Here is a 21,898-nt window from a genome sequence, read left to right as displayed (position 1 = left end):
ACTGTTCTGGCTTTTATAGTTTGTACTGAAAAGTGAGCTGTAATTCTGATGGGTTTTCCTTTATATGTGACTTGTTTTTCTCTTGTAGCTTTCAGTATTCTCTTTGTCCTGAACATTTAGTGTTTGTACTGTGATATGCCATGGGGAGTTTCTGTTCTGATCCTGTCTAACTGGTGTTCTGTCTGCTTCTTCTATTTCTACAGGTACATCTTTTCTCAATTTAGGGATGTTTTCTTCTATAATCCTGTTAAAGATCTGGTCAATGCCATTGACCTGAGATTTTCTCCATCCTCTGTCTATCATACATAGATGTAGTCTTTTCATGGTGTCCAACATTTCCAGCTTATTCCATTCCTGTGGGGATTTTTTAACATTTCATATTCTTTGCCTTAGTAGTTCAATTTTTCATCTTTGTCATCTAGTCTTGATATTCTGTTTTCTATTTCACTCATTCTACTTGTGAGGTTTTCTCCTGTCATTTCAATTTTGCTTTTTGAATTTTTCAATTCTGTTTCCATTTCAGCTTGAGTTTTCTTACATATTTGTATGTCTTTTGTGAATTCACTTTTCAAGTCCTAAATTGTCTTTCTCATTTCATTTAGCCATATATTTATATTTTCTTGAGCTTTGATAAAGATTTTTATCCCTATCCTTTCTGAATTCTTTGTATGTTCATTAAAGTCATTGAATTCTTTTGAACATGTTTATGACTTTTTTTTAATTCTGCATTCTGGGGTTTCTCTAGGTAGTTCTTGTTGTTATACACTTCTATAGGACTGATAGGGTTTGGTGGGGACATATTATCTAGAATTTTCATATTATTTTTGTTTTGCACTATGGTTTGGGCATATGGATCTTTTTTGTTCATTGTGTATCTGATTTTAAATTCTAGCATGCCTTTGTTTATGTGAAGTTTGGTTCTGTTTGTACTGTTGATGTAGCTTGGTTATTTCCTGATGAGATATGAATAGTCTGTTTATCTGTGCTTCGGTTTCTCACTTTTGACTTTTGGTTGGCAAAACAGGATGTTTCCAAGTTGACTGTGCAAGAGCTCTCTCTCCAGTAAGGCTGAGGGGCCTAGGCCTAATTTGAGACTATGTGGTCCAGTGGCCGAGTTCTGGTAGATTAGTCTGTAGGTCTCATTTGGGATTATCAGGAGGTGGCCTAAGCCCAACACACAGATGGGGACATCATTGGGAGGGTATAACTAGTTAATCAGAGTAAATATGAGCCCTGGAGCAGGAGAATGTAGCTGATCAGGATGCAGGTAAATCAAGAAGTGGGCAGGGTCTAGGTTAGGAGGCAAGTCAGGAGGTCTCATGCTGGAAGAGCAGGAGGGGTCCTAGTCCCAGTGCAGAGACAGGGACAGTGTGGAGCATGTCTAACTAGCTAAGTAGAGCAGATGTGAGCCCTGGAGCAAGAAAATGTAGCTGGTCAGGGTGCAAGGGACTCAAACGCCCTGTACAAGGTCTGACTTACCAGGGTAGCCTAGAGATCTCAGGATGGAGAAGCAGAAGGAGTTCTAGTCTCAAAGCAAGGATGGGACAGTGTGAAAAGTATATAACTAACTAAGCAGAGTAGATGTGAGCCCTGGATCAGGAACTGTTCATTGTTTCTTAATGACTGCCTTTTAAACTGAGTTGAGAGGGAATCTCAATGCGGTTTTAATCTATATATCTCTAATAGCTAAGAATACTGAATATTTTTCCTTTATTTATTATTTTTACTTCAGTTTTGAGAATTCACTGCTCATTATTCTATTTATTGATAAGGTTGTTTAATTTCTTATTTTGAGTTTTGAGGGTAATTTGTACATTCTAGATACTAATACTGCCAGATATGTAATAAGCAAAAATTTTATCCCACTCTGTGGGCATTCTTTTCACTTGATCATTTCCTTCACCATGGGGAAGATTTTTAATTTCATGAAATCCCATGTGTCAAGTGTTGGCATCATTTCCTTAGTGATTAGAATCCTTTTCAGAAAATTCTTGTCTATGCTTATATATTGAAGTGTTTTCACTCTATTTTCCAGCAACAATTTTAGAATTTCAGGTCTTATATTTAAGTATTTGATCAATTTTCCATCAGTTTTTGAACACATCAAGAGTTAATAGCCTAATTTCATTTTCTCTACAATGTCGATATTTTCCCTACACAATGTATTGAGGCTGTCTTTTCGCCAATGTATGTCTTTTATTTCTATGCCAATAATTTGGTGTCTATAATTTTGTGAGCCCTGTGTTCTATTCCATTCATCTATATGTCTCTTTAAAGTGCCAGCACCATGCTGTTTTTATAAGTATAGCTCTGTGGTATAAACTTGAAATCAGGTATTCTAATACCCTCTGCATTGTTCTTTATTTTCCTCAAGATTGCTTTGGCAATTTTTCATTCTTCCATGTGAATTTCAGGATTGGTTTATTTCTGGGTCTGTTGATTTGTTTTGTTTCATTTCTGTAAAGCGTGTCACTGGAAATTTTATGAGTGGCATTGACTCAATAGATCACTTTTTGTAATATAGCCATTTTCACCACATTAACTCTGTCATTCCACATCATAGAAGGTCTTTCCATTCTCCAGTGTCTTCTTCAATTATTTTAGGGTTTTGAAATCGTCCTTCCTTATGTTTATTCCTAGGTAACATTCTGAGGCTCTTGTGAATTGGATTGTTTTCTTGATTTCTTTCTCAGCATGTTAATTACTGGTATGTAGTAAAAGCTACCAATTTTAAAAAATATTTTATTTATTATTTTTTATCTGTATGAATGTATTGCTTGCATGTTTGTGAGTGCACCTGTATCGTGCAATGCCTGTGGAGGACAGAAGAGGCTGTTGGATCCCCAGGAACTAAAGTTATGAACAGTTCTTAGCTGCCATGTGGGAGCTGGAATTCGAATCTGGGTCTTCTGCAAGAGCAGTCAGTGAACCAGCTCTCCAGCCCTTAAAGTTACTAATTTTTATATGTTTTTTTTTTATTCTGATACTTTGTTCAGAGTTTTTACGAATTCTAAGAATTTTCTGATTGGGTTTTTAGAGTCTATGTACAAGATTATATCTTCTTCAATAAGGCAAATTAAACTTCCATTTTTCTTTGTATCCCTGGTATTTTTTCTTTGTTCCTATTGCTACACTTAAGACTTTGAGGACTATATTGAGTCCAGAAAGTAAATATCCATGTCACATCCATCATCTTATTGGAACCTTTGAGTTGTTCCTCACTTAGCATAATGTTGGCTATATGCTTGCTGTACATAGCCTTTATTATGTTGAGGCAGGGCAGGTTACTTATGTTCTTATTTTCTTGAGGGATTTTATAATAACAGGGTGTTGAAAATTTTCAAAGAACCGTTCTGAATCTGTTGAGATAATTGTGTGATTTCTATCCCTACATTGATTAATGTGATGTATTACGTTTATTGATTTGCATATTTTAATCCAGCCATGCATCCCTGGAATTAAGCCCTCTTGGTAATGATAAATCACTTTTGGGATATGTAGTTGAATCCAGCTTTACTTTATTTAGAATTTTTGCATCCATGTTCATTAGGGAGATTGGCCTTCTTATGTCCTTTTCCAGTTCTTGCATCAAGGCAATATTTGCTTTGTGAAATGAGTTTCAAAACATCCCTTCCTATTTCATGGAATAGTTTGAGGTGCATTGGTGTTAGTTCTTCTTTAAAGATCTAGTGATGTAAACTTTTATAGCTATAAGCATCCCTCTTTGAACTGCTTTCATTATATTCCACAGGTTGTGATTGCATTTTCATTCAATTCTAAGACTTTTTAAAATCTTACTCATTCTGTTGAAAACCCATTCACCCTCAATAGTGTACTGTGGCTCAGTTTCCATGAATTTGTGTGTGTCCCATAGTTTCTCTTGCTGTTTTAATTTTATTCCATTGTAATTGGATAGAATACAAGAAAGTATTTCATTTTTCTTTGTAACCCCAAAATTACTCATTCCTCCAAAAAGCATGGGCAACAGGGGAGCCCAGAGCACCCTGGGAAGAGGGGTGGAGCCTAGCCGCCAGCAGAGTTAGCAGCAAGATTGGAGGAGAGAGAGACCCAAGGGTGCTCTGGGTCCGGAGCTGGAACCAAGAAGTGTGGGGCCACGGGGCAAACAGTGGAGGCATCCTTCAGGGCGTGGAAGCAAGATGGGACACTAACAGACCATGAGGTGAGACCTTGCGCCACGGGGCATGGGTGAAAAGCTAAGGGAGACTGTGGGCGGGGCTTGGATGACCGTTTTTTTGTAAGTCTCTCCCTCCCTATCATATAAACCATGCAAAACCCAAGATAAAATTGTGTTATGCCAGTTTGTTGATCCATGTCAGGACAGAGTGAGGGTGGGTCAAAGAGAAAGCAAGAAAGGGAAAATTTAGTGCAACATTCTTGTATTTGTTAAGCCTTGCTTTCTGTCATAAAATGTTATTTATTTTTTTAAAAATCTGTAGACTGCTGAGAATGTGTATTATGCGGTGTTTTATTGTAATATTCTATAGTTGTCTGTTAAATCCACTTATTTCATAATGTCTCTTAGTTGCAATGGTTCCTTTTTATTTTTTCTGGATGATCTCTATTGGTGAGAGCGGGGCATTGAAGTCACCCACTATCATTGTGTTGAGATCAATCTAGGCCTTTACATCCAGTAGTGTTTCTTTCATGAAACACAGTGTGATGATGCTCAATGAATATATGTTTGGAATCATGATATGTTTATGAATTTTTCCCCTACTCTATATGAAGTAACCTTCTAACTCTTCTGACTAATTTTGTTTTGAAGTTTATCATTTCATGCACTTGTAATGCTGTGTATCCTTGCTTTCTAGTTCCATTTGCTTCAAGTATCTTTTCCAATTCTTTCACCCTAAGTCTGTGTTAGTCTTTGCCAGTGAGGTGTATTTCCTACAAACAACAAAAAATGGGTCCTGATTTTAACCTAGTCTATTCATCTCTGTTCCACATGCTTAGGGCAATGGATTTCACACATTCTGTCATTTACATTAAGGCCTACTGAGTCAGGTTAGTGTCCCTAGATGTCTCTCAGTTAAAGTTCATCCACTGGGGTCTAGTCAGCCTATCTAGAGTCACTCCCTTAAAAGAGATAAGTCCTTCCTCACCCATTAGTAAGCAGCTTCCCAATAATTCTTTGCCTAATATTGGGGCCTGCTGCCCATTTCCACAGTTTCTGTTTGCTTGCATTTGAATGGGTCTTGTGTATGCTGTCACCATATCTGTAAGTTCATATGTGCAAGGTCACAGGAGCCCATAAGACTCTATTTTGATACGGTCATGTACCTCCTCCCTGGCTCTTACAAACTTTCTGCACCCTCTTCCTCAATGGTCCCTGATCCCTGAGTGGGTGAAGTTTAATATAGGAGTCCTGTCCAAGAACCCACGTCCTTCAGACTCTTATTCTCTATGCTTTGACCATTTGTGGCTCTTTTGATCATTACCCTCTGTTGCATGAGGGAGTTTCATTGATGAGAGTTGACAAATGCAGTAGTGTTCTGTGGTGGTTTGAATGAAAATGCCCCCCATATGCTCCAAGTATTTGAACATTTTGTCCCCAGAAGATGGTGCTGTTTTGGGAGGTCTTAGAAGGTGTGGCTGTCCTGGAGGAAGCACATCACTGGGGATGGGCTTAGAGAGTTCTTAAGCCTTGCCAGATCTCCAGTTGCTCTCTTGCTTCCTGTACCCACTTGAAGATATGAGAACTTAACTTCTGCTGCTCCTGCTCCAGCCACCTCCACCCACCATGCCTCCCCACTGTGACAGTCTGTAATTCAACTGGAACCATAAGCTCAAATAAACTCTTCCTTTTATAAATTGCTTTGGTCAGTGTTTCTGTCACAGCAACAGAAAAGTAACATACATGTTCTCTCTTCCCCTTATTCCAATGTTTTGTGAGTCTTAGGTATGAAGGTTCCAATGTAGATATGTCACTTAGGATTGGGTATTTCATAGACACTTGATCTCTCTGTGTGACCGGTTCTGGAACTCTGTAATTGTAGCAGGAGACCTCCAAAGGTGGTGCGGACCCAGAGCCCTGGGATTCAGTGAGAATTCACTTCACTTCTTGGTCCACAAATAGCCTGCCAAAAGGAGCCCACACCTCGTACCCTGCTCGCAAGGCCAGTGACTGCTGACAGACTGCATGGCATGGACCAATCAGAAAACAATATGCTGATTAAAGGGACTTGGGGGCAGAGAAAAGGGAGATATAAGTTGTGCCTCTTCCTACATTAAATGAGTCTGCAACACCTTGCCTAGTGCTTGCTTCTACCCAACTCCCGGGGTCTGTGTGTCGTGACCCTGTGCCTCTTACCCCCTAATCGGCAAGGGACCCGATCCAGGTTAGGGTCTTCACAGCTGGCCTGAGGAGAACCCGCAACACCTGGCGCCTGAACAGGGACTCCTGCCCACAGTGTTGGTGACACCCAGAAACTCGGTTCGTTTGGTAAGTAGGCCCCTGGTCTTATCTGTTTCCGTGGCTGCTCCAGGGTAAACAAGTAGCCCCCTCCTCTGTCCCCTCCACCCTGTCTGTCATCTTTATTGTTGGACTAGTTTGTTAGATCAAGGAGGCACACTCTGCCACGTGGTCCCGAAGCCCATGTCGGCACCTCCCCCCCTCGGCTCGTCCCGGTGAGTTCACATAAGGGTTGATCCACCCCAAACTCAGAGCCCAGGCTTCAGGTCACCCTGTTGCCTGTCCCGGAGACACCGTGTGAGCATACGTCTGGAGGTGTCATGGCCTCCAGAAGTCCCTCACTGAGCACAAGACATTTGGATCCAATACACCTCTACATGTTGGAGCAGTTTACATCCTAGTGGCTTACAGTGCTTCTTTGCTTCCTTTGTGCCCTCTTGGTAGTCACCCTTGTCTTCTACTTTTGTGGCAAATTCCCCTTCATGAGACCCTCCCACAATGGGCAATTTACCACCACAATTCAGGGAACCACAAACGGCAGCACTCAAGGTGCTCCTTAAAACCAGTGGGTAGAAAGTGAAACCAAAAGATATTGAACACTTTGGGGATGAAGCCACTAATTTGGCTCCATGGGTCTCCCCTGGAAACATGTGGGACCCTGACACGTGGATGCGGGTCCTCTTCCTGGCCCAAAAAAGGGAGGTCGGGTCAGGGATCACTCCCCCGGCATCATTTGTACAGATCGTCCTAGCCATCGTTGCTAGCCTTAAATCCTCCTCTCCTGAGGAAGTCATCTCGGCCTACAACAAACACTGCTGGGAGCAATCTAGTATAGATCTGGCTATTACCTCAACCCTGCACCCCCCAGACCTGGAGGTGGACACCGCTTCTGCGCCCACTTCCAATAAGGAAGGAGCTCCTTTGCCTATATCTCAGGATACTCTCCTAGAGCTACCATGCCCAAAAATTCCCCTACCCCATTACCCATGGAAAGAGTTACTCTCCCCCCCAGTAACCATCCTGCCCCTTCCCCTGCTAACGTGCCCCTCCCTCCTAGACCACCCTCCTTAAAGACTCACCCGCCTTTGTCCACATTTCCGGTTAATGTTGGCCCGATGCAGTGCAGCATCCATGGCTCCCCACCCCACTTGCTGACCTTGTTCTTATCCACAAGGCAGCTGAGCAATCAGGCCCTGACTCCCCATATTTTGAACAGGTTCTTCTCCAGTGGTTCTTACAGTTACAAACCCACTATGATTGGTATAACTTACTAAAGCAGTCTTAGAACCCTCAGTCTTTCTAAACTGGTGCGCAGCCTATGACGATCAGGCTGAAAGCCAGGTATGGCCTCAACATTACATTGGGCATGCTCACAGGACGTGGACAATATACTGACCCCATCTCCCAGCCTACTATTGGCCTCCATGCCTATTTTCAACAAGTTTCTGACTTGGCCTTTAAGGCATTTAAATGTTGCCCCCCCCCGTGACCCACAAGTCTTTTTCCCTAATTTGATTCAATAGTCAGGGGAGTCCTTCACAGACTTCCTTACCTGTGTCACCGAGGCAGTAGAGTGAAGGGTGGAGTCTGGACCCACGGAGTCTGGACCCACCCGAGAGGTGCTTATCAAACAATTAACTTGGGAGGGACTAAACATTCCTACTTGTAATGCTATTGTGCCTGTCCACAATGATAACATTCACAAAGGGCAGGCCCTATTGAGGCTTTGACCACCTCCTTGGAGACTCTTTTGGTCAAGGAAAACCTGCCCACTTTGGCGCGCGGGAAGGCTGCTGGAACTGTGGGGGGCTTGGCCACTTTCGTAGCCACTGCCCAAGAGGTACAGTCCACCCCAAGTCTCGTTGCCCCAAGTGCAAAAGAGGGTTCCATTGGGCTAAAGACCATAGGTCACAGCCTCAACCAGACTTGGCTCCTTTAAACTCCACCCGGGGCACCCATCAGCCCCGCCCACAAGAGGGGAAACGAGACAGATATTATGGACTCTCCCAATCCTCAACCACTCCCCACTAATGACCCTGTTCCTAGATGGAACTGCCATAAAGGGCCTAGTAGACACAGATTAAACCACTTAACCCTTCCATCTTGCAAAAAACTGTATATACCTTGACTGAGCTCCAAGAACTCTGTGGGACTATAAACTGGCTCAAACAATTTATACCAGTCCCTGACTTGGAATTCTGGGCCTTGTTCTCCCTGCTGGAATGTCATAATTCACCAACTTCAAGGATCCCTCTCACCCAGTCAGCTAAGGCTCTTCTTAATAAGATAGATCATATACTCTGGTCTGCGTCACTCCAACGTCATGACCCAGCAGAACCATTACTGGCCTTAATCCTCTGGACTAAAAATGGTGTCTTGGGGGTGCTTTGTCAGCAAGACCCCCCTGGTGTGGATCCACCTGGCTACCTCGGACCTAACTAGACTTAACTCTAAGTATGATATTGCCTTCAAGTTAGCAATTAAGGCCTGACAAACAGCCAGTTGCATATTCGGAAAGGAACCTGACAAAATTATAATGCCCTTTCCTCTTAAGCATTCCCAAACATTATGGGCAGATTCTCTGGCTTTCCAACTAATGATGTCCGGGTTCACAAGAGAGTTGGATAACCACACACCCCCAGATAAGCGACTGGCCAGCATGGCCTATTTGGAAATCACCACTCAGCCACACACTTCCCCCTGCAAAAAACCCCTACCTTTAGCCACGCTAGCCTTCTCAGATGCCAGTAAGTCCCCTTATGGCACTGTCATTCAGCGCATGGGAAAGGATGACACTTGTTATGTACAAGACAATCCTGGCTCTGTCCAGTTGGGGGAGCTCCTGGCCTTGTTAAAAATCTTCCAAGTCTGCCAGACTGAGCCGCTCAATATATTCTCCGACAGGCAGTATGCGGTTCAGGCCCTCAGATGTCTTTCCTTTGCTTGAGTAAAAGGCAACAAGGATCCCAGCACTAGAAAGATGAGAGCTCTCCAGATTATCTTAGATAACAGACAATGGCCCTGGCACATCTCCCACATAAGATCACACACCAAGCTCCCTAGGATTTTGGCAAAGGGAAATGACAAAGTAGATAAACTTATGTCCACAGAGATTCCCCTACTGGAACAAGCCAGAGCCTTTTTTGAGAAGCTAACTCTGGAGGGAAAAAAGAAGCTAGATTTTGAGAAGCTAACTCTGGAGGGAAATTGGTCCTTTCTCTTCAGACTTAAGGTAGTTATTCTCAAAAGTGCTCTCAAAAATTTTCCAGGTTCAGGTCGACCCCCTGACCCTGTGAAAGGATGTGAGAACAAACACCCTACATGTTGGATACTTTGGCATGTAGGATTGATCTACCAAAAGAATCACCTCTATCATCAGTTTTCTGGGTTAATAACTTAGGCTGGTAACCAGGGTGTTAACCAACTGGGTCGACTTGGTGAGAGGAGGTCGATCAGGGAGAACAAAACAGTAATGGAGGGCTGTTACTGAAAACTGGTTCCAGGATCTGTCCGTGCCATGTGGTTTTAGGACGTGAATTGCAGCCGATCATGTCGACATCCCATTATAAACATCACATGTACATGGTCCTTTAAATTTATCAATTAGGTCTATTGGTACCAATTAATAAATTTACAATTACCTCTCTGAAGGTGCCCTGGTGACCTATGTATTGCCAAAGGCTACCTTCACATGAATTGCCTTGTGAGGCTGTGGGTTGTTATGTTGGATAATGTTGTTATCTTGGATAAGAGCTGGTGATGTATTTCTGTTTCAGTGTCCCAATATGGCATGTCGATGGGCATTCTCTGGTATGGAGGGCCAGAGAATAAAAATGGTAATATCTGTTTCTTTTTCAACACCCCGGTGTGGCAGACCGGCGGTTGTTAATACCTTTCTACATCTTTTGGATCCATTATAAAAGGCCTTGTTAAAAAATAAATCAAACATTCTAATGACATCAAAAAAATTGCACACACTTAAAATTTGCTACTAGTTATTATATAGATAAGAGTTGTTAAAAATAAGATGTTAATATTTTTAAATTACTTAGATCTACTGATATCAGTTAAAAATTTTCTTTAGTTTGCTTGATTTCATTTGTTAAGATTTAATTTTCTTGTTTTTTGTGTGTTTGTGTGTCTTGTAAGTTGTAAAACTTTGGATCCATCAATTTTAAAGATGTCAACTATATCTTGTGCACTTCTAAATCCACTTCTAAACTTAAAATTTTGATTAAACGTACTGGTACCAATTGCTCGAATTAAAAATTATTATAATTAAGTACTAAATTATGTACATGATATATATTTTTCTTACAAGTTGATTAAAAAATTTCTTTTAGTTTCAACAGATCTTGAACTGTGCTTTCGCATACTTCTTGAAAGTTTCAAGGAGAAAAAGTTATATACCAGATCATGGAATTTAAAAGCCTTTATTAAAAATATTAAGGTTGTATTCTACTATTAAATATTAAGGTTGTATTCTACTATTAACCTTTATTTTAACTTTCATCCTTATTTAAGCTTCTGTAAGATCTTAGACTTTTGTATTTTAGTCAAATTTTGCTTCTTATGAACTTTTACTTTTAGGTTAACATTTTCTTCCATAAGGGAATAGGCATGGGGCAAGGCAATAGCCGTCTGCTTTTTGTACTTATGCTTGAAAGTATGCTCAAGGTAAGAGGTGCTAACGTGAGCTCACAAGAATTAACTAACTTTATAGATTTTATTGAACAGGTTTGTCCTTGGTTTCCTGAACAGAGTACCTTAAATGTAGAGATTCCTCTACTAGAACAAGCCAGATCCTTACACCAACAATTTCACCTTTCTCCTCGAAGTCTGCACCACCTTCTACCCGACCTACCCATCTCTCAATGCAAACATCTGAGCAGATCTTGCATTACATGTGCACCCCTTGCTCCCTTAGGCCCCCTCAATCGATATGGAGTTAACCTGCATGGTCTCCTACCCAATGCCCTCTGGCAAATGGATGTATCGTCACTTACCTACTCCTGAAAGGCATAATTATTCTTCTCTTTCTACTTCTTAAATGCCTTGTGCTTCATTCTTGCAGTCAGAAAAAATTCAATCACACAGTGTATCAGGCCCTCAGAGCAATACAAGAAGATGATTTCAACCTGCCCTATGCAGCCCGACAGACTTGGCTTGCACAAATGTACAAGGCTTCCTACAGATAACTCCCCACCTCGACTGATCCCCCGCGATGATACCCCTTGGAGGGCTGGTTGCCAATGACGGGTAAGATCCTGTTGTGCTGAATCAACCTAAGCCAGGACATGGACGTGTATGTCCATGCTCCAATGATGGGTAAGGTTCATGCCCAAATAGGACAACCTAAGACAGGCACAGTCCATGATCCTGGGGTCATCCCAAGGCGGAGCTGCCTACAGGCTCTCACTGGACAGTCATTTTCAAAGAAAAATGGTAGAAATGCAGGAGGCCTCCAAAGATGGCGCGGACCCAGAGCCCTGGGATTCAGAGAGAATTCACTTCACTTCTTGGTCTGCAAATAGCCTGCCAAAAGGAGCCCACACCTCCATACCCTGCTCATGAGCCCAGTGACTGCTGACAGACTGCATGGGGCAGACCAATCAGAAAACAATACACTGATGAAAGGGACTCAGGGGTGGAGAAAAGGGAGATATAAGGTGTGCCTCCTCCTGCATTAAACGAGTCTGCAGCACCTCACCTAGTGCTTGCTTCTACGTGACTCCCGGGGTCTGTGTGTCATAACCCCGTGCCTCTTACCCCCTAAACAGCAGGGGGCCCAATCCAGGTTAGGGTCTTCACAGCTGGCCTGAGGAGAACCCACAACATGTAATAGTATCTGTTGCAAAAGAAGCTTCTTTGGTGAGTGGTGATTGGCATACCTGTCTATAAATACAAGGATTCATATTTAGTACATAGAAATTACATTTGTCTAGGAATGTGATAGCCTTGGGGTTTTCTCTAAGTTCTATGACCTCTCTAACCATGTGTATTTGGCTATGTTTACAGTACCACACATGAGGTCCATCCCATTGAGTAGACTTTAAGTTCAATTAGGTAGCTGTTGATTACTCCCATGATAAAAGTGTCACTACTGCCCCAGTATAGTTTTCTGTATTAGGCCTTACAGCTGGGGTTGGTCCATCTGTTAATGCTCTCACTTAGCAGCTTGCATATTGTTCTCCTGAGAACTCTGAGAGCTAGCCTTCAGGGAGGTGGTTTCCAGGTCCGTTCCAGCTCTGCTGCTCCAAGTCCTGTGTCTGAAGAATGTTCTGTCTTCAGCTATAGGGTCTTACTTTTAAATTCTGGGAGGCTGTGGCTCTTGGACCACCCTGGCCAACAACTCATAGGTTTTTGCCTATCTGACACTGTTTCTTGTTATGTAGCCTTTAGCTGTACACATGGACTCATGTAGAGATATTGAATGTGTAATTTGTCATTAGGTTGTTTGACCAATATGATTCCCTCTGTTTTTTTTAAAAAAAAATAGCTAGGCATTATTTCTCTCTTCTGTCTCTGCTCTCTCTCTTTCTCTCTCTCTCCTTTTCTATTTTTAACTTTTATGTGTCTGAGTGCTTTGCCTGCATGTATGTAAGTGTGCCACGTGCATGCAATGCCTGTGGAGGCCAGAAGAGGGTGTTGGATTACCTGGGACGGAACTACAGACAGTTGTAAGCCACCATGTGTGCGGTAGGAACCAAACCTAGGAGCCAGTGCTCTTCACAGCTGAGCCATCTCTCTAGTTACCACCTTTATTTTTAAATAGCTTTGAAACTAAGTCACAGGGAGGTGAATTTTTTTCATCCAGGCACAATCCTCAGAAAAGGCAAATCTGGAATCCATACACAGCTGTCCTTTTTTCTCATCTGAGAGCACTGAAGATGATGTGTTGCTGCATGTCTCATACAGCAAACTCTCAAAAGATGGTTGATTCTATCATTCAAATAAGTCAATCTTTACACAAATAAATTTAAATTAGCTACACATTAGTGTCCTTGCAGACCCGTGGAAGAGGGAAGCAACCCTACTGCTTCTAAACTAGTACCACATTAATTAGGGAGCCAGGCAAAGTTGCTTGATAGCCACAATTCCAACATGTGGTTTCCTGTGCCTGGAGTTCTCCTGGTTTTGACTTAGGTAACTCATACTATTCTTAAAATCTTACAACTTCCTTAAAGCTTTATACATTCCCTCTTAACTGCTCTCCTAGCACACAAGCATTCCCATACTCAGGAGTGAAGTCGATTGCTTGATATGTTTGACATTTCTGTTCTCAGAATGCTCGCTGCCCTCCTGGTGGCAGGGGCTGTGTTGAGTTTGCTCATATTTTCTGAACAAGGAAAGTGGACAACCTTATAAATATTTACTGAATAGGGGAATAAAAATTCCAACTCTGATGCCTGGAGAGATGGCTTAGTTGGCAAACTGCCTGCCACACAAGCATGAGGACCCGAATTTGGATCCTGAGCACACACATAAAAAGGCAGGTATGGTGGAAGGAGTCTATGTAGTCCCAGCCATGGGAAGGTGGAGACTGATGGATCCCTGGAACTCACAGGCCAGCCCATCATGCTGAATTAATGAACTCCATGTTCAATGAGAGATTCTCAAAAAAAGAAAGCAACTGGGGCTAGAGATGAAGATCAGCAGTTAAGAGCACTGACTGCTCTTGTAGCAGACCCAGGTTTGGTTCCCAGCAGCACATAGTGGCTAACAACTGTTGTGATTCCAGTTCCAGGGAATCAAATGCCCTCTTCTGACTTCTGCAGGCATTGCACAACATGGGTGCACTTACATGCATGCAGGCAATACACTCATACAGACAAAATAAAAATAAAATTTAAAAAATAGCAACCAAGTAAAATGGGTACCCAACATCACTCTCTGGACTCCCCACTCATAGTCATATGTACACACACACACACACACACACACACACACACACAAAATTCAACTTCTACAATGGCAAGCAACAAGCAAAAAGCCATTTCTAGCCCCTTGATACTCTTTTTAAGCCAAGCAAAATGCAACTCTAATGAGATTTCTGTGTCAGCACAGACACAAACTCTGGAGTCAGCGATGCACACCAAAACCATCACATCTCTCCTTTCACTTTGAGCCTCGTTGCTTAATGAGCAAATATTACTGTGGCATAAAAGGTAAGTCATGCCAACCGAAAGTTGCTAGAACACATCAAAATGAAAATGATGAAAGCTTCAGTTTCCACATGCTTATCCCCTGCTAGGGATCCAGAGCAGTTTCTAGAAGCCCTGCAGACAGCACAAAGAATCTGTGGAGGAATCCACATGTGCTCTCACCAGAACACACTGAGCAGGTGCACATAGACTGCAGCCTCCTCCCAGCTACAAGTAAAGAAAATCTGATGAAGGTACTGGGATGAAAAGCATTTCTGTAGTAAAACTGCTCACAACAGCCGTCAATGGAAGAAATTATTATACTGTCAATTCTATTGCCAACTTGCTCTTGTTAAAAAGAAGCAGTGAAGAGCCCAGACACCATGTTCCATTTCTATTTTAGCACAAGAAGCCTGTCTTCCCCAAGAGCCTGACATTAAACCTCAGAATGTAAGCTATTCTGTTTCTTCATATTCTTTATGAATCTTGGGCTCCCTCTATAGCCAAGGATTAAAGAAAATGTAGAAGCAAAAACAGACTACATGGAAAGCTTATTGCTATGATGTCATTTGTCACAGGATGTTACCTTTCTTTGGGTTTCATGTCTTAGTCCCACAGCTGACTACACTCCCCAGACACATCCCAGCCCTCCTCAGAATGACTTCAGTGCAGAAACCCTGCTGCATTTTCTACCACTATAACCAGTGCCACATTGGATAAGCTGTTGACTTTCCCATGGAGCCATTTCTCCAGTCCCCTGTTATTGTATTCTTAAAAATAATTTTTAAAATAAATTTGAGTTCATATCCTGTTATCTGATTCAATCAATCAACTACTGAATAGAATACTCTCTCCTAAACATCTCTGACAGTATACAGTGCTCTTAGCATTATAATGAATCCTTCCTATTGGTCCCCTGCCTCCATATTGACAAAGAATGATCATCCTAAAATACGGATGTCATGTGATTCCTTCATCATAATCCACTTCACTGTGTCCTGCAAAAATTAGCTCTGTGGACCATTAATTCCAAAATATATGAAACAGCTGGCTTTTCATGTTTAAATTAAAGAGTATGAAAACTGAATCAAAAACATTAGCAGGATATTTTTTTACAGCACTTACCAGATCTTTTACTGGGACAGTGCACTTTATAAATCTTCATGAGGTTGACAAAAGAGCCAGTTCCCCAAATATAAATCATAATGGGGCACCTGGAGAGATGGCTCAGCAGTTAAGAGCACTGGCTATTCTTACAGAGGACCCAGTTTCAGTTTCCAGGACCCACACTGTGGCCAACAATCATCTATAACTCCAATTACAGGGGATCTAACACACTCTTCTAGCCTCCATGGGCCATGGGTGTGGTATACTTACATATATGCAGGTGAAATGCTCATAACATATAAAATACATGCATACATACATACATACACACATACATAAAATGTTTATGGTACTACTGTCAATGTTCATCTCCCAGGACTCCTATTCTGAGGGACATATTTTGGAAAATTTTAGTTCATCCAGACCCCTTAGTTTAGCATCTGTGGCCCTCCATGATAGCTCTTGCTTAGCAAATCATCTATTGCCTGTTGTTATCACCGTTCTCTTGGCACCTTGCTGTGCCCTGCACTGGTTGCAGGTTCTATCTGAATTAACTGTCATTTCCTTGATCCATTCTTCTGGTTATCCTTTAAGAAATTCTCTACTTCACCCTCAGCAAGGAGAAGAGGCTGCTCCAAGTTGCCTAGATACTTGTTCCTAACTAGATCACCTATTTATCACATTGTTGCATGCAGATGCATACATATCACTTCTCAGTCTTTTGGCTAAGATCAAGTGTAGATGCATACACATGTTTTCCTCTCAAAATACTGACTGTAAAAGAGTGGAAATTACATTCTGTTTAGTCATTTATAAAGACACAAAGCTATAAAAATAAACAGGCTTTCAATTCCAAATCTGATTTTATGCCTCACAGTCACATTATGATGAACACAACACATGCAATGTTACCTCCATTTTATTGTTAAGGACGATGAAACTCAGCAAGTTAAATAAGTTCCCTCGAGTCAAAAACAGACCAAGCTAAAAACTGAACAATGTTTTTCTGAGTCTGTGTTGCTTCATTTAGAAAAACAGTTTCTAGATCCATCCATTTACCTACAAATTTCATTATTTCACCTTTCTTCACTGCTGAATAGAACTCCATTGTGTAAATATGCCACATTTTTGTTAACCACTCATCAGTTGAGGGACACTTAGGTTGCCTCCATCTCTTAAGTATTGTGAAAAAAAACACAGCAACAAACATGGATGTACAAGTGTCTCTACAATAGGATGAGTCCTTTGGGTATATGCCAAGGAGTGGTATAACCAGGTCATATGGCAGGTTCATTTTTAGTTCTTTAAGAGTTCTCTGCACTGTTTTCCATAGAAGTTGTATGAGTTTACAATCCCACCAGCAGTGAATGAACATTCCCCTTTCTCCACATCCTCCCCAGCATTTGGTATTATTCTCCCTCACAGGTGGCTCTTAGCACCAAATCCTTTTAAATTCCAGGTTCTTTTAATAAGATGATGCTATACAGCAGTCCCTTCTGCATGAAATAACTACCATCATCAGGACTCTGGCTGAGCCTGATCACTAAACATAGTCACAACTGGGCTTGCTGATTGTTGTGCCATTCATTAAAGCAGTGCCAAGCAGGATCACTGGACCCTCACCTGAGTATCCAGACATTCTTCCCAGCCAACTACTCCATCCTTGGAAGACAAAAGAAAAATGAGGAAGAACCCAATAGAGGGATGCTTTTGGAAGCCCTTGTCAAAAAACTCCAATGGACTTTCATACAAACATTTGAAAATTACCCTGTTCTGACTTTTTTCTAGTTTCCTATCTAGAACTTGTAATGCTAATTACTCTTGCCTTTACTTCTCCTTCACATCTCCTATTCATGATTCAAGGACTTTCTTCACCCCTTAGAGACAAGAGTTATGCAATTTTGGAGTCTTTTAGATAGACCCACTGAAGGGGTACTCCAATTGCCTTACCCTGCATCCCTGTTCAGCATGGAAGAAGCCAGAGCAGTCTGAGGCCCTGTTCCCTATTAGCAATTGGGTGACCCCTTCAGAGGATGGTGTGATAAGAATAGGAGGTAGGAATTGGCTAGGCAGTTAGGGTAAAAAGACCCCAAAGAAAAGTAGCCGGTTTCTGGGCTAAAAGTCAAAATGTCCTTGGGCCTGTTAGCAAAACACTCTGTTCCAAAGGCAAAAAAAAAAATGTCAAAATGTCGAAAGTATTTCGGAGCTTGTATCTAATCCTTAAAAGATTTTAGGGTTACCTCTTCAGAGGGGGGGATGTTGGAGGGGAGGGAGTGGGCATGGATTTGATCAAAACATACGCATGTATGAAATTCTCAAAGTTTTTGTAAAAGTTAAAAAGAAACAACAATGGAATAAACTGATACATTTTCTGACTCCTACTCAGGGTTCTTTCCAATATATACCCAGTGTCACTTCATAACACAGGTCCAACTAAGGCTGCAACTGTAACTCACCCTTAACCAGTCCCCTTTTGGTGGCCATGGATTGAAAAGAGCAGAATCCAGAGAAACCAGAGTAAGAGGATGCTGAGAGCTGAGCCAATCAAATCCCAATCTTATAGATTTTCCACCATCTAACAACCAAGGCTCAAAAAGCTACTGCTGAAGTCATACCTCATGTGTTTGAGGAGACTTGAGGGAAATCCTGACAGTCAGGGCTCAAGTCCACATTTTCTGTCCCAGGCTGTCTTCTTGTATATTTCCTTTTGGCTTTCACCAACTCCACTGTTGAATCTCTCTCTCCTTTTTTTTCTCTTTTTCATTTCTCAGTTGCCACTTCCACTTCTATACCCATGAAAAGGTCTTCTCAGAACCTTCTCTTTATTCCTTTTCCAAAAGCATACAAGTTTATTGCTGGGGTTAGTACACAGCAGGTCACAGAAATGGACCATGGGCAAGGGACTATGAGGAAGGTTTTAGATGAACTAGGAAACAATCCAAGACCCCCACTTAGCATGCAGCATTGGGAGTTCTAACTGCTTCAGGATGAAATACTGTGGGATTGCTTTCATTCTAGACAACTTGCTTTACAGTCCTCTCTTCTTCTTCCTCATTTATGAACAGAGCCATCTTCTGATAATATTTCTTCTATAGAATCTTCCAAAAGGCTTTTCACCCCAATCCTTATTTGTCTGCACATTTATGCCTAAGGAAACTAAAAAAGAAAGGGAAAAAATCTCAGGATGTCTCAAAAGTGTTACAATGAATATGGATAAAGATCAGAGACCTAGGAATATTACATGGGATTCTAAAAAGAATTTAGTAGGACTATTTACAGGGGGAAGAATAGGGCTAAGGGAACATGTGTGGGGTGTGTGTGTGTGTGTGTGTGTGTGTGTGTTAGGAAACTAGACTGGTATAATCACCTCTCTAGACCGCAAGATCAAAGAATGGAAACAGTGCTACTGGTCCCAGGAAGGGGGTTGTACATGAAGGACTCAGTCTGACCAGCTGCAGTTACTGTTAACCCAAGTTCAGGTACAGATTTGAGTAAGAAATATCTCCAACTCCTCTCTTTCTGTCCTCCAGTGCTCCCATTGCCCAGAGCCACTTGGAAGACAGAGCTTACAGAAGTCCAGATGAGCCAGAACCACACAACAGGGCAGAGAGAAGCAGAGCATGAACTGGGGTAGGAGTGGAGGAAGAATACACAGATTAGCCAACTCAAGTTACAAATTGCAAAGATTTGCAAAAAGAAATACAAAAGCCTCCTTGGTTTTATCCCAGAATGACTTCAGGTAATGTTTGCAAATATACTATGATAGCTAATCTTGACTGTCAACTTGACACACCTGGGAAGAGGGAACCTCAACTGAGGAACTTTCTCCATTGACCTGTGAAAACATCTGTAGTATATTTTCTTGATTGCTAACTGATGCAGGAGAGCCCACCTCACTGTGGGTGGTGCTATCCCTAGGCAGGTGGGCCTAAGCAACTGCTAAAAAAAGGCAGTTGACTATAGTGATTGTGGAAGCAAGCCAGGAAGCAGCTCTCTTTCATCACTGTTTCTGCCTCTGTGCCTGCTTGAGTTCCTGCCCTGACTTCCTTCAATGATGGACTGTGACTGATCAAGACATGTAAGCCAAATAAACACTTTCCTTCCTCAAGTTGATTTGGTCATGATGTTTAATACAGCAACAGAGAGCAAACTAGAACATGTGCCTATCCTTTATCTCAATAAAATGCCCTCTACAGATTCCATTCTCTGGTCAATCTCTGACAAGAGCATTTACATGATTATGAAAGACATCCAGTTTGATTTTTTTATTTTGGTTTGTTCCTTCTCAGTAAAGTTCACTTTTGCCTAGTTATGGCACATAAGTTTTCCTTTAAGGAAGACCTCATCCCTTAGCCCATGAGATTCAGCTGAGCCTCCACCCCCAATATCAGAAGCAGCAATGTGACCCTTACCTATCCAGGAGATTCAGGAACTCCAGGGATACAGTGACAAGGTCAATAATGGGCTTGTGAGTCAAACTCATCACAGAAACTGCAATTCTTTGAATTTATCCCTCCAAACATATTGCATCTTAATCCCACTGTGCTGGAGAAGTCTTCTGGTAGTAGACAGCAGAAGCTTAGGACTCATGGATTGATTAGTGCTCTATAAATGACTGGAAGGAACTAGCTAAAGGCCCCCTTTACCCATTTATCTTTTGCCATGAAAGGACACAGCATTTGTCCCCTCTGGAAGATGAAGTAAAAGTCATTTTGGAAGACAAACTAGACCCTTACCATGCAACGAACTTGTTAGTACCTTGATCTGGGCTTGCCTAACCTGTAGAACCATGAGAAATGAATTTACGTTCTTTATAACTTATCCAGTACCAGGCATTTTGTCATAGCAACATAATCCAACAAAGACATAAATCTAATTGAAGTACTTTTGCTTAGATCTTGAAAACCAAAAATATTTTTCAACTTTCGTGTTAATGTTATTATTGTCCTGCAAAAATATGAAGCTAGAGTTTCCAGAAGTCTTTTCCCCATCTTATAGAGAAGGCTTGGCTGAGAGGAAAGCAAGATCAGCAGAGTGAAAAGGTGAATCACTGAGATGAGAAAAAAGAAAGTAGTAACAGATAGACAAACAGACATTAGTTGACTCCAAGGTCTGAAAAAAGTCAGCTTGTGATTCTTAATCTTCTTATACCTGAAATAATATTCTGGCATTTTCTAGTACCTAATCTACCATAATTCTTCTTTCAGGCTCACAATAATTGGAATGGAGCATGATTACTTGAAACTAAAACTTCCATTTTAATGCAGGTGGCAGCAGAGCCTTATAGTGAGATACAACTGCACAATGGAATTCTGGAATAAAGACCAGAACTATGTAAGTTTCAACTAACATACGACATCATAGGGCTGAGGCGATCTCAGCTTGTAGTCCACAAGAGGACAAACAAATTTCCTGTATTATACAGCCAGCACAAGAGATGCCCACTTACATTCTTCAGTGCTCTAAAAGCACAGGGTCACCTGCTTCATCAGAGTTTTCCAGAGAGAAAGATCCAATAAGGTACCCTAATCCCTAACCTAAAACACAAAATCAAAACTCTTCAAAACCTGAGACCTGACATGGAAAATTCTATATCTGACCTGATATGATGGTTAAAACACATATAAACTGAAAATTCTGTATCAAGTCACCCTTAGTCTCTCTGTATAAGGTGAATGTGAAATAGAAATGTATTTGTGTCTAGATTTAATTATGCTCATATCTTACTATTTCTATACAAATTCTCCAAAATCCAAAGCATTTTAAATAATTGATGTTCAGCTTACACAGGAAAATACAGTAGATGGAATTTATTAAGGAAATTGCCTTATTTGATTATTAGGACTGAGAAAGGCAATAATAGGGATTAGTCCAAACCCAAAGGCCTCAGAACCCCAATGGCACAACTCAGTCAGAGGGCAGTAGTGTGTGTCCTAGAACCCAAAGGCTGGACAACCTGGAATTCTGATACTTAAAAATAAGAAGAAAAATGGCAAATTGGTTCTGGAGAAAAGAGACAAGAAGTTGCCATTCTTCCACCTTTTTCGCTTCATGTGAGTCCCTAGCTGACTGGACCCTGTTCACCCATATTGAGGGTAAATCTTCCATAGTCAGTAATACGCACGCACGCACACACACACACACACACACACACACACACACACACACACCATCATTCTCAATGAATGACAAACCAACTTGGTTCCTCTTTCAG

The sequence above is a fragment of the Nannospalax galili genome, unplaced genomic scaffold (assembly GCF_000622305.1).
Source record: "Nannospalax galili isolate Female #2095 unplaced genomic scaffold, S.galili_v1.0 scaffold846, whole genome shotgun sequence".
NCBI lineage: Eukaryota > Metazoa > Chordata > Mammalia > Rodentia > Spalacidae > Nannospalax > Nannospalax galili.
Note: the sequence above shows the minus strand (reverse complement) of the source record.